Source organism: Schistocerca gregaria, chromosome 5 (assembly GCF_023897955.1).
Source record: "Schistocerca gregaria isolate iqSchGreg1 chromosome 5, iqSchGreg1.2, whole genome shotgun sequence".
Lineage (NCBI taxonomy): Eukaryota > Metazoa > Arthropoda > Insecta > Orthoptera > Acrididae > Schistocerca > Schistocerca gregaria.
In genome coordinates, this window is record NC_064924.1 from 12,594,326 (window position 1) to 12,603,567 (window position 9,242).

Sequence of the window (9,242 nt, forward strand, 5' to 3'; positions counted from 1 at the left end):
CCGAAACACACGGAGCACGACTAATGAAATTGGTACAGGCTGCACTAAGTAGCAGTTTCTCCTGGAGCTGTCAGTGGAAACAAAGTGCCGTCACATCCCAGAAGAATGTCCACAGGTCTATCTGATTAACGGCGTGATGCTCCGGCAACAATGGAGGTCGACACCTAAGAAGGCGCCTGCTAATGCAATGCACAATAACAAATGGCAGGGTATCACATATCACTCAACCGATAAATTCACGACTGAACAATTATCACAGTGCATTATTAAACAAAATAAAGCCTTGCTGTGTTCCAAGATTATAAGGGGCTTCCACTTGCATTAGTAGTATGTTAAAAACAACATAACGGTGTTTATTCAAACAATGACGTTACTATAAGACTGCCTTTGGGAGTCTGACGCTGTAAGATTATAGTAGACTTTTAAATAATCCAGGTGCGTACACACTCAACACTTCTATAAATGCGGACACCTAAGAAGGCGCCTGCTAATGCAATGCACAATAACAAATGGCAGGGTATCACATATCACTCAACCGATAAATTCACGACTGAACAATTATCACAGTGCATTATTAAACAAAATAAAGCCTTGCTGCGTTCCAAGATTATAAGGGGCTTCCACTTGCATTAGTAGTATGTTAAAAACAACATAACGGTGTTTATTCAAACAATGACGTTACTATAAGACTGCCTTTGGGAGTCTGACGCTGTAAGATTATAGTAGACTTTTAAATAATCCAGGTGCGTACACACTCAACACTTCTATAAATGCGCACTGTAAACAATTACTAGCACTAGAATAGGATGGAGGCAGAGGATTGGCACGCACTTTATTGAATAAAAAGATCCTAAAACATGCAAGGTTGAGTACCACACACAATCGTATACGAGGTGATGTCTCCCTGTCCAGTTAACCTCCGGTTCATGGCCTATCGCTGTGACCAATTCTCAGCCCGCAAACGGTGGCCGTCCAAGACAGAAGCAGCAGTCTCACCTATGACTTTTTGCAGCGATCAATCAGAAACATCCTACTCACCTGACAAAGATGTTGCTACTGGAGATAGAGAGATCAGAAGAAAGGACCGAAGTGATCTTTTCAGCACTCACTGTCAGACCAGCTATCAACTGTCAAAACACGCTTGTGATAAGTAATACCACTGGGGAGAGCGAGTGATGTTGAGAATGGCAGCCTAGTCACTCTCTGCAGCCTGGGTGGGCCGACATCCAACTGTGTACTTTTCATTCATTATTTTCCTATAGAATTAAATTCATTCCACAACTACGAAATAGTTGGGATGCAGTTATTCTTACACGCAACAGTGATGGAATCATTGAATTGTGTGGTCTTCCTGATACAACCATTTAATTATCACTGCATTACCATTGCATTATTACTGTATGTAATGAAGTCTCCAAGGGCAATGCAACTGATGGTGTGTCACATGTCATTGTGCAAGATGCGTCCTCACTTCGGTTCCTCAAGCTATTGGCAAATCTTAACGTACACACCAAAGGCGCGATAAGATACACTACTGGCAATTAAAATTGCTACACCAAGAAGAAATGCAGATGATAAACGGGTATTCAGTGGAAAAATATATTATACCAGAACTGACATGTTATTACATTTTCACGCAATTTCGGTGAATAGATCCTGAGAAATCAGTACCCAGAACAACAACATCTGACCGTAAAAACGGCCTTGATACGCCTGGGCAGTGAGTGAAACACAGCTTGCATGACGTGTATAGGTACAGCTGGCCATGCAGCTTCAACACGATACCGAAGTTCATCAAGAGTAGTGACTGGCGTATTGTGACGAGCCAGTTGCTCGGCCACCATTCAGCAGACGTTTTCAGTTGGCGAAAGATCTGGAGAATGTGCTGGCCAGGGCAGTATTCGAACATTTTCTGTATCCAGAAAGGCCCGTACAGGACCTGCAACATGCGGTTGTGTATTATTCTGCTGAAATGTAGGGTTTCACAGTGATCGAATGAAGGGTAGAACCACGGGTCGTAACACATCTGAAATGTAACGTCCACTGTTCAAAGTGCTGTCAGTGTGAACAAAAGGTGACCGAGACGTGTAACCAGTGGCACCCCATACCATCACGCCGGGTGATGACGAATATACGCTTCCAATGTGCGTTCACCACGATATCTCCAAACACGGATTCGACCATCATGATGCTGTAAACAGAACGTGGATTCATCCGAAAAAACGACGTTTTGCCATTCCTGCACCCAGGTTCGTCGTTGAGTACATCATCGCAGGCACTCCTGTCTGTAATGCAGCATCAGGGGTAACCGCAGCCACGGTCTGCTAGCTGACAGTCCGTGCTGCTGCAAACGTCGTCGAACGTGCAGATGATTGTTGTCTTGCAAATGTCCCCATCTCTTGACTCAGGGATTGAGACGTGGCTGCACTATCCGTTACAGCAATGCGGATAAGATGCCTGTCATCTCGACTGCTAGTGATACGAGACCATTTTAATCCAGCACGGCGTTCCGTATTACCCTCCTGAACCCACCGATCCCATATTCTGATAACAGTCACTGGATATCGACCAACGAGAGCAGCAATGTCGCTATACGATAAACCGCAATCGCGATAGGCTACAATCCGACCTTTATCAAAGTCGGAAACGTAATGGTACGCATTTCTCCTCCTTAGACGAGGCATCACAACTACTTTTCACCAGGCAACGCCGGTCAACTGCTGTTTGTGTATGAGAAATCGGTTGGAAACTTTCCTCGTGTCAACACGTTGTAGGTGTCGCCATCGGCGCCAAACTTATGTGATTGCTTTGAAAAGCTAATTATTTGCATATCACAGGATCTTCTTCCTGTCAATTAAATTTCGCGTCTGTATCACGTCATCTTCCTGGTGAAGCAATTTTAATGACCTGTGGTGTATTAGTAAGTCACACATATCCACTTAGTTAAAAATTCTTTCCAAAATGGTGTTTTATATCGAAGTCCAGACGGTAATAGTCTCCTAAATGGAGCTAACGCTATAGTCGAAATAGTTTGTCCATTTTAACGTCAGAAAATTCCACTTTGCATGACATTTATTACACCGAAGAGCCAAACAAACTGGTACACCTGCCTGATATCGTGTAGGGTCCCCACGAGCTCGCAGGAATGCCGCAACACGGCGCGCCAAGGACTCGACTAGTGTCTAGAGCGAGCTGACACCATGAAGCCTGCAGGGCTGTTTATAAATCAGTAAGACTACGAGGGCGCACAGGTCTCTTCTGAACAGCACGTTGCAAGGAATACCCGACCAGCCAACATGTTTCCAGTCATCGACAGTCCATTGTCGGCGTTGACGGCCCAGCCGCAAAGCTTTGTGTCGTGCAGTCATCAAGGGTGCACGAGTCGACCTTCAGCTAAGAATGTCCATATCAATGATCCTTCGTTGAATGGTTGACATGTTGACACTTGTTGAGGGCCGAGCACTAGAATCTGCATATTTGGGGAGGGGTTGCACTACTGTCTCGTTGAACGATTCTCTTCTGTCGACGTTGGTCCAGTTCTTGCAGGTTCTTTTTTCGGCATCGGCTATGTCAGAGATTTGATGTTTTACCGAATCCCTGATGTTCACGGTACACTCGTCAAATGGTCGTACTTCTTCGCCACATCGCAGATACTGCGTCCTATCGCTCGTGCGCCGACTACAACACCACGTTCGAACTCAAACCTTGATAACCTGCCACAGCAGCAGCAGCAGTAACCGATCTAACAAGTGCGCCAGACACTTGGTGTCTTACATAGGCGTTGCCGACCGCAGCGTCGTATTCTGCCTGTTTACATATCTACACTCCTGGAAATTGAAATAAGAACACCGTGAATTCCTTGTCCCAGGAAGGGGAAACTTTATTGACACATTCCTGGGGTCAGATACATCACATGATCACACTGACAGAACCACAGACACATAGACACAGGCAACAGAGCATGCACAATGTCGGCACTAGTACAGTGTATATCCACCTTTCGCAGCAATGCAGGCTGCTATTCTCCCATGGAGACGATCGTAGAGATGCTGGATGTAGTCCTGTGGAACGGCTTGCCATGCCATTTCCACCTGGCGCCTCAGCTGGACCAGCGTTCGTGCTGGACGTGCAGACCGCGTGACACGACGCTTCATCCAGTCCCAAACATGCTCAATGGGGGACAGATCCGGAGATCTTGCTGGCCAGGGTAGTTGACTTACACCTTCTAGAGCACGTTGGGTGGCACGGGATACATGCGGACGTGAATTGTCCTGTTGGAACAGCAAGTTCCCTTGCCGGTCTAGGAATGGTAGAACGATGGGTTCCATGACGGTTTGGATGTACCATGCACTATTCAGTGTCTCCTCGACGATCACCAGAGGTGTACGGCCAGTGTAGGAGATAGCTCCCCACACCATGATTCCGGGTGTTGGCCCTGTGTGCCTCGGTCATATGCAGTCCTGATTGTGGCGCTCACCTGCACGGCGCCAAACACGCATACGACCATCATTGGCACCAAGGCAGAAGCGACTCTCATCGCTAAAGACGACACGTCTCCATTCGTCCCTCCATTCACGCCTGTCGCGACACCACTGGAGGCGGGCTGCACGATGTTGGGGCGTGAGCGGAAGACGGCCTAACGGTGTGCGGGACCGTAGCCCAGCTTCATGGAGACGGTTGCGAATGGTCCTCGCCAATACCCCAGGAGCAACAGTGTCCCTAATTTGCTGGGAAGTGGCGGTGCGGTCCCCTACGGCACTGCGCAGGATCCTACGGTCTTGGCGTGCATCCGTGCGTCGCTGCGGTCCGGACCCAGGTCGACGGGCACGTGCACGTTCCGCCGACCACTGGCGACAACATCTATGTACTGTGGAGACCTCACGCCCCACGTGTTGAGCAACTCGGCGGTACGTGCACCGGGCCTCCCGCATGCCCACTATACGCCATCGCTCAAAGTCCGTCAACTCCACATACGGTTCACGTGCACGCTGTCGCGGCATGCTACCAGTGTTAAAGACTGCGATGGAGCTCCGTATGCCACGGCAAACTGGCTGACACTGACTGCGGCGGTGCACAAATGCTGCGCAGCTAGCGCCATTCGACGGCCAACACTGCGGTTCCTGGTGTGTCCGCTGTGCCGTGCATGTAATCATTGCTTGTACAGCCCTCTCGCAGTGTCCGGAGCAAGTGTGGTGGGTCTGACACACCGGTGTCAATGTGTTCTTTTTTCCATTTCCAGGAGTGTATGTATTTGAATACGCATGCCTATACCAGCTTCTTTGGCGCTTCAGTGTATATTTCCGCGAAATATTCCCTGTGCTTCCTTCGCAATTTTTCACAGTATACCTTTGCATGACACACTATTGCTGTCATGCATGAGGAAGGATTGTTTCGTCATGTATTTGTCTAGTGTTCCCCCTACGAAAGTACAGATATGTGGCGTCAGCTCTGCCGTATGTCTAGAACTTAGATTAAAGCCCCATAACTTCTGCTGCAAATTACAATTACTTTCGTTGTACAGGGTGTTACAAAATACGTTATGTGAACAAGTGTCCGGAAACGCTTACTTTCCATGGTTGGTTGGTTGGTTTGGGGAAGGAGACCAGACAGCGTGGTCATCGGTCTCATCGGGTTAGGGAAGGATGGGGAAGGAAGTCGGCCGTGCCCTTTCAGAGGAACCATCCCGGCATTTGCCTGGAGTGATTTAGGGAAATCACGGAAAACCTAAATCAGGATGGCCGGACGCGGGATTGAACCGTCGTCCTCCCGAATGCGAGTCCAGTGTCTAACCACTGCGCCACCTCGCTCGGTTACTTTCCATGTTAGAGCTCATTTTATTACTTCTCTTCAAATCACATTAATCATGGAATGGAAACACACAGCAACAAAACGTACCAGAGTCACTTCAAACACTTTGTTACAGGAAATGTTCAAAATGTCCTCCGTTAGCGAGGATACATGCATCCACCCTCCGTCTCATGGAATCCCTGATGCGCTGATGCAGCCCTGGAGAATGGCGTATTGTATCACAGCCGTCCACAATACGAGCACGAAGACTATCTACACTTGGTACCGGGGTTGCGTAGACAAGAGCTTTCAAATGCCCCCATAAATGAAAGTTAAGAGGATTGATTTCAGGAGAGCGTGGAGGCCATGGAAATGGTCCGCCTCTACCAATCCATCGGTCACCGAATCTGTTGTTGAGAAGCATACGAACACTTCGACTGAAATGTACAGGAGCTCCATCGTCATGAACCACATGTTGTGTCGTACTTGTAAAGGCACATGTTCTAGCAGCACAGGTAGAGTATCCCGTATGAAATCATGATAACGTGCTCCACTGAGCGTAGGTGGAAGAAAATGGGGCCCAATCAAGACATCGCCAACAATGCCTGCCCAAACGTTCATAGAACATCTGTATTGATGACGTGATTGCACAACTGCATGCGGTTTCTCGTCAGCCCACACATGTTGATTGTGAAAATTTACAATTTGATCACTTTGGAATAAAGCCTCATCCGTAAAGAGAACATTTGCACTGAAATGAGGATTGACACATTGTTGGATGAACCATTCACAGAAGTGTACCCGTGGAGGCCAATCAGGTGCTGATAGTGCCTGCACACGCTGTACATGATACGGAAACAACTGGTTCTCCCGTAGTACGTGACGTGGTCAACGTTACATTGTACAGCAGCAACTTCTCTGACGCTGACATTAGGGTTATCGTCAACTGCACGAAGAATTGCCTCGTTCATTGCAGGTGTCCTCGTCGTTCTAGGTCTTCTCCAGTCGCGAGTCATAGGCTGGAATGTTCCGTGCTCCCTAAGACGCCGAGAAATTGCTTCGAACGTCTTCCGGTCGGGACGCCTTCGTTCTGGAAATCTGTCTCGATACAAACGTACCGCGCCACGGCTATTGCCCCGTGCTAATCCATATATCTAATGGGCATCTGTCAACTCCGCATTTGTAAACATTGCACTGACTGTAAAACCACATTCGTGATGAACAGTAACCTGTTGATGCTACGTACTGATGTGCTTGATGCTAGTACTATAGTCAATGAGTCGCATGTCAGCACAAGCAGCGAAGTCAACATTACCTTCCTTCAATTGGGCCAACTGGCGGTTAATCGAGGAAGTACAGTACATACTGACGAAACTTAAATGAGCTCTAACATGGAAATTAAGCGTTTCCGGACACATGTCCACAAAACATCTTTTCTTTATTTGTGTGTGAGGAATGTTTCCTGAACGTTTGCCCGTATTTTTTGTAACACCCTGCATAATGCTTTTCCTAGACATATCTGTAAAATGGGAGTAATAATGTCAAAGGAACGTACCATTTGGCTGTAGGTAATGAATTATTACTGATTCCTTATGTGTGGTCTGTTTGGTGACAGATTCAATTTTTTTTGTACAGTACACCCCTATACGTCATCATGTTGCTACTGCCTTAGTGAATTGTAGATGCTGACTTTGGAGAATTAATATAGGCTTTCCAGAAGTTTGTATCAAATAGCGAATTGCAGATAGTAGTCGATTGCTAGAGGGATTTTGAACCTGACAGAAGCACTGTATTGCATATCAGCGGGGTGCTCATGATTTTACCAGTATAAAGGTGAAGCTCCATCTTCTGCCTTTGACTGCCCAACCGACCTCGACCGACCGCCGTGTCCTCCTGTGCAACTGCGTCACCGGATGCGGTATGGAGAAGTGTGCGGTCAGCGCACCACTCTACCGGTCGCTGGCAGGTCTCTCCGCTGCTGACTGGTCAACCAGCTCCTCAGCTGGCCTCACGAGGCAGAGTGCCAACCGAGGAAAACTCTCTGGCAGTGCCGGGAAGCGAAACCAAGTCTCTTGTATGACAATCAGCCACACTGACATATTATCTTTTACAAGCCCCTAATAAAAACATTCGCCTGATGTGGGAATCAAACCCCGGGCCTATGTATACCAATTATTCCAAGAATTTTTTTTTTTGTACTTACGATTTCTAGCCAGATTCTTTGCCTTTTTTTTATAATCCGATACACCAAATAATATCGAATGAAAATTGCCGCAAACGGACCAGTTTAATGCTCCGACCTCTTTTTCTTTCTACAAATGAGAAACGATAGGGGTCATATACCTCAACAGTGTTCTTTGATGTCTGTTCCAGATAAGGGCAACGCCCACTGACCACCCTACCTGGTGAGAATGAGATTTAGCATGTTCCCAAATTTTCGGAATCACACGACATATGCGAGACGTCCCAGTTCTACTGTAACGACGAAACGTGATTCACCCCCACACCAGCAAAACGAAAGGTACAAAACGAGCATTTAACTACTTCACAGAATTAGTCTTCGAATTCGAAAAGACGAAGCAATCCAGTCGCAGAATAATGTCGGCAGCGTAAAGTTCTTGCTGAGACAGACGTGTTGATTTCCCAGCCAGAGCAGAGTCAGTTCGCCAGGTGACCATGGTGAAAGCGTGTCCAAGGATCTGCATCTACATCACGCAGCCGAATCAATACGCCTATTGTCGATATAGACATAAGTAATAAGCAGAACATGGAATCTTAGATCTTGAAAAGTGCGTTATAGGTGTCTCAAGTAAGCTCATTCAGTATCTCATTTAAGTTGTATAAAATCTAAAATAGGCCCTTACAGGTATGATGCTGAAAAACTAAACATTCTGTAAAATACACATTATTGACATGTGACCATATTATTAGTCACGAGAAACAAGGAAAAGGAAAACATACACAGTTACCCAAGTCATAAAACATTTTATTACTTTAAAGTTCAAACTGATCGCACGCCTTTTTAGTCTTTCGGAGATAAAAGCACCACATAAAACACGAATAGCCATATGTTGAAATGCTTGTAATATTTAATTTAATAAATTCCAGGTAAACCTGCAGTTCCAAATATACTGACCTCAGCTGGCTTCACAGTAACTAAAATTTTTTCTAGGTTTTCCAGAGAAAAACTTTCCCTCTAATCAGTCAGTATTAATTTCTACGCCGAAAAATAATGTTCTGCACTGACGTGATAAAAAGTCAGGGAAGAACGATGTACACAGAAGTTTTCCGATTTGATTATGAGTGTACGACAGAATTAGCAAACTTTGAATGCGGAATGATAGTTGGAGCTAGAAGCATGGGAATTCCATTTCGGAAATCGTTTGGAAATTGAATATTCCAGAATCCACATTGTCAGCCGTGTGTAGAGAATACTAAATTTCACGCATTACCTC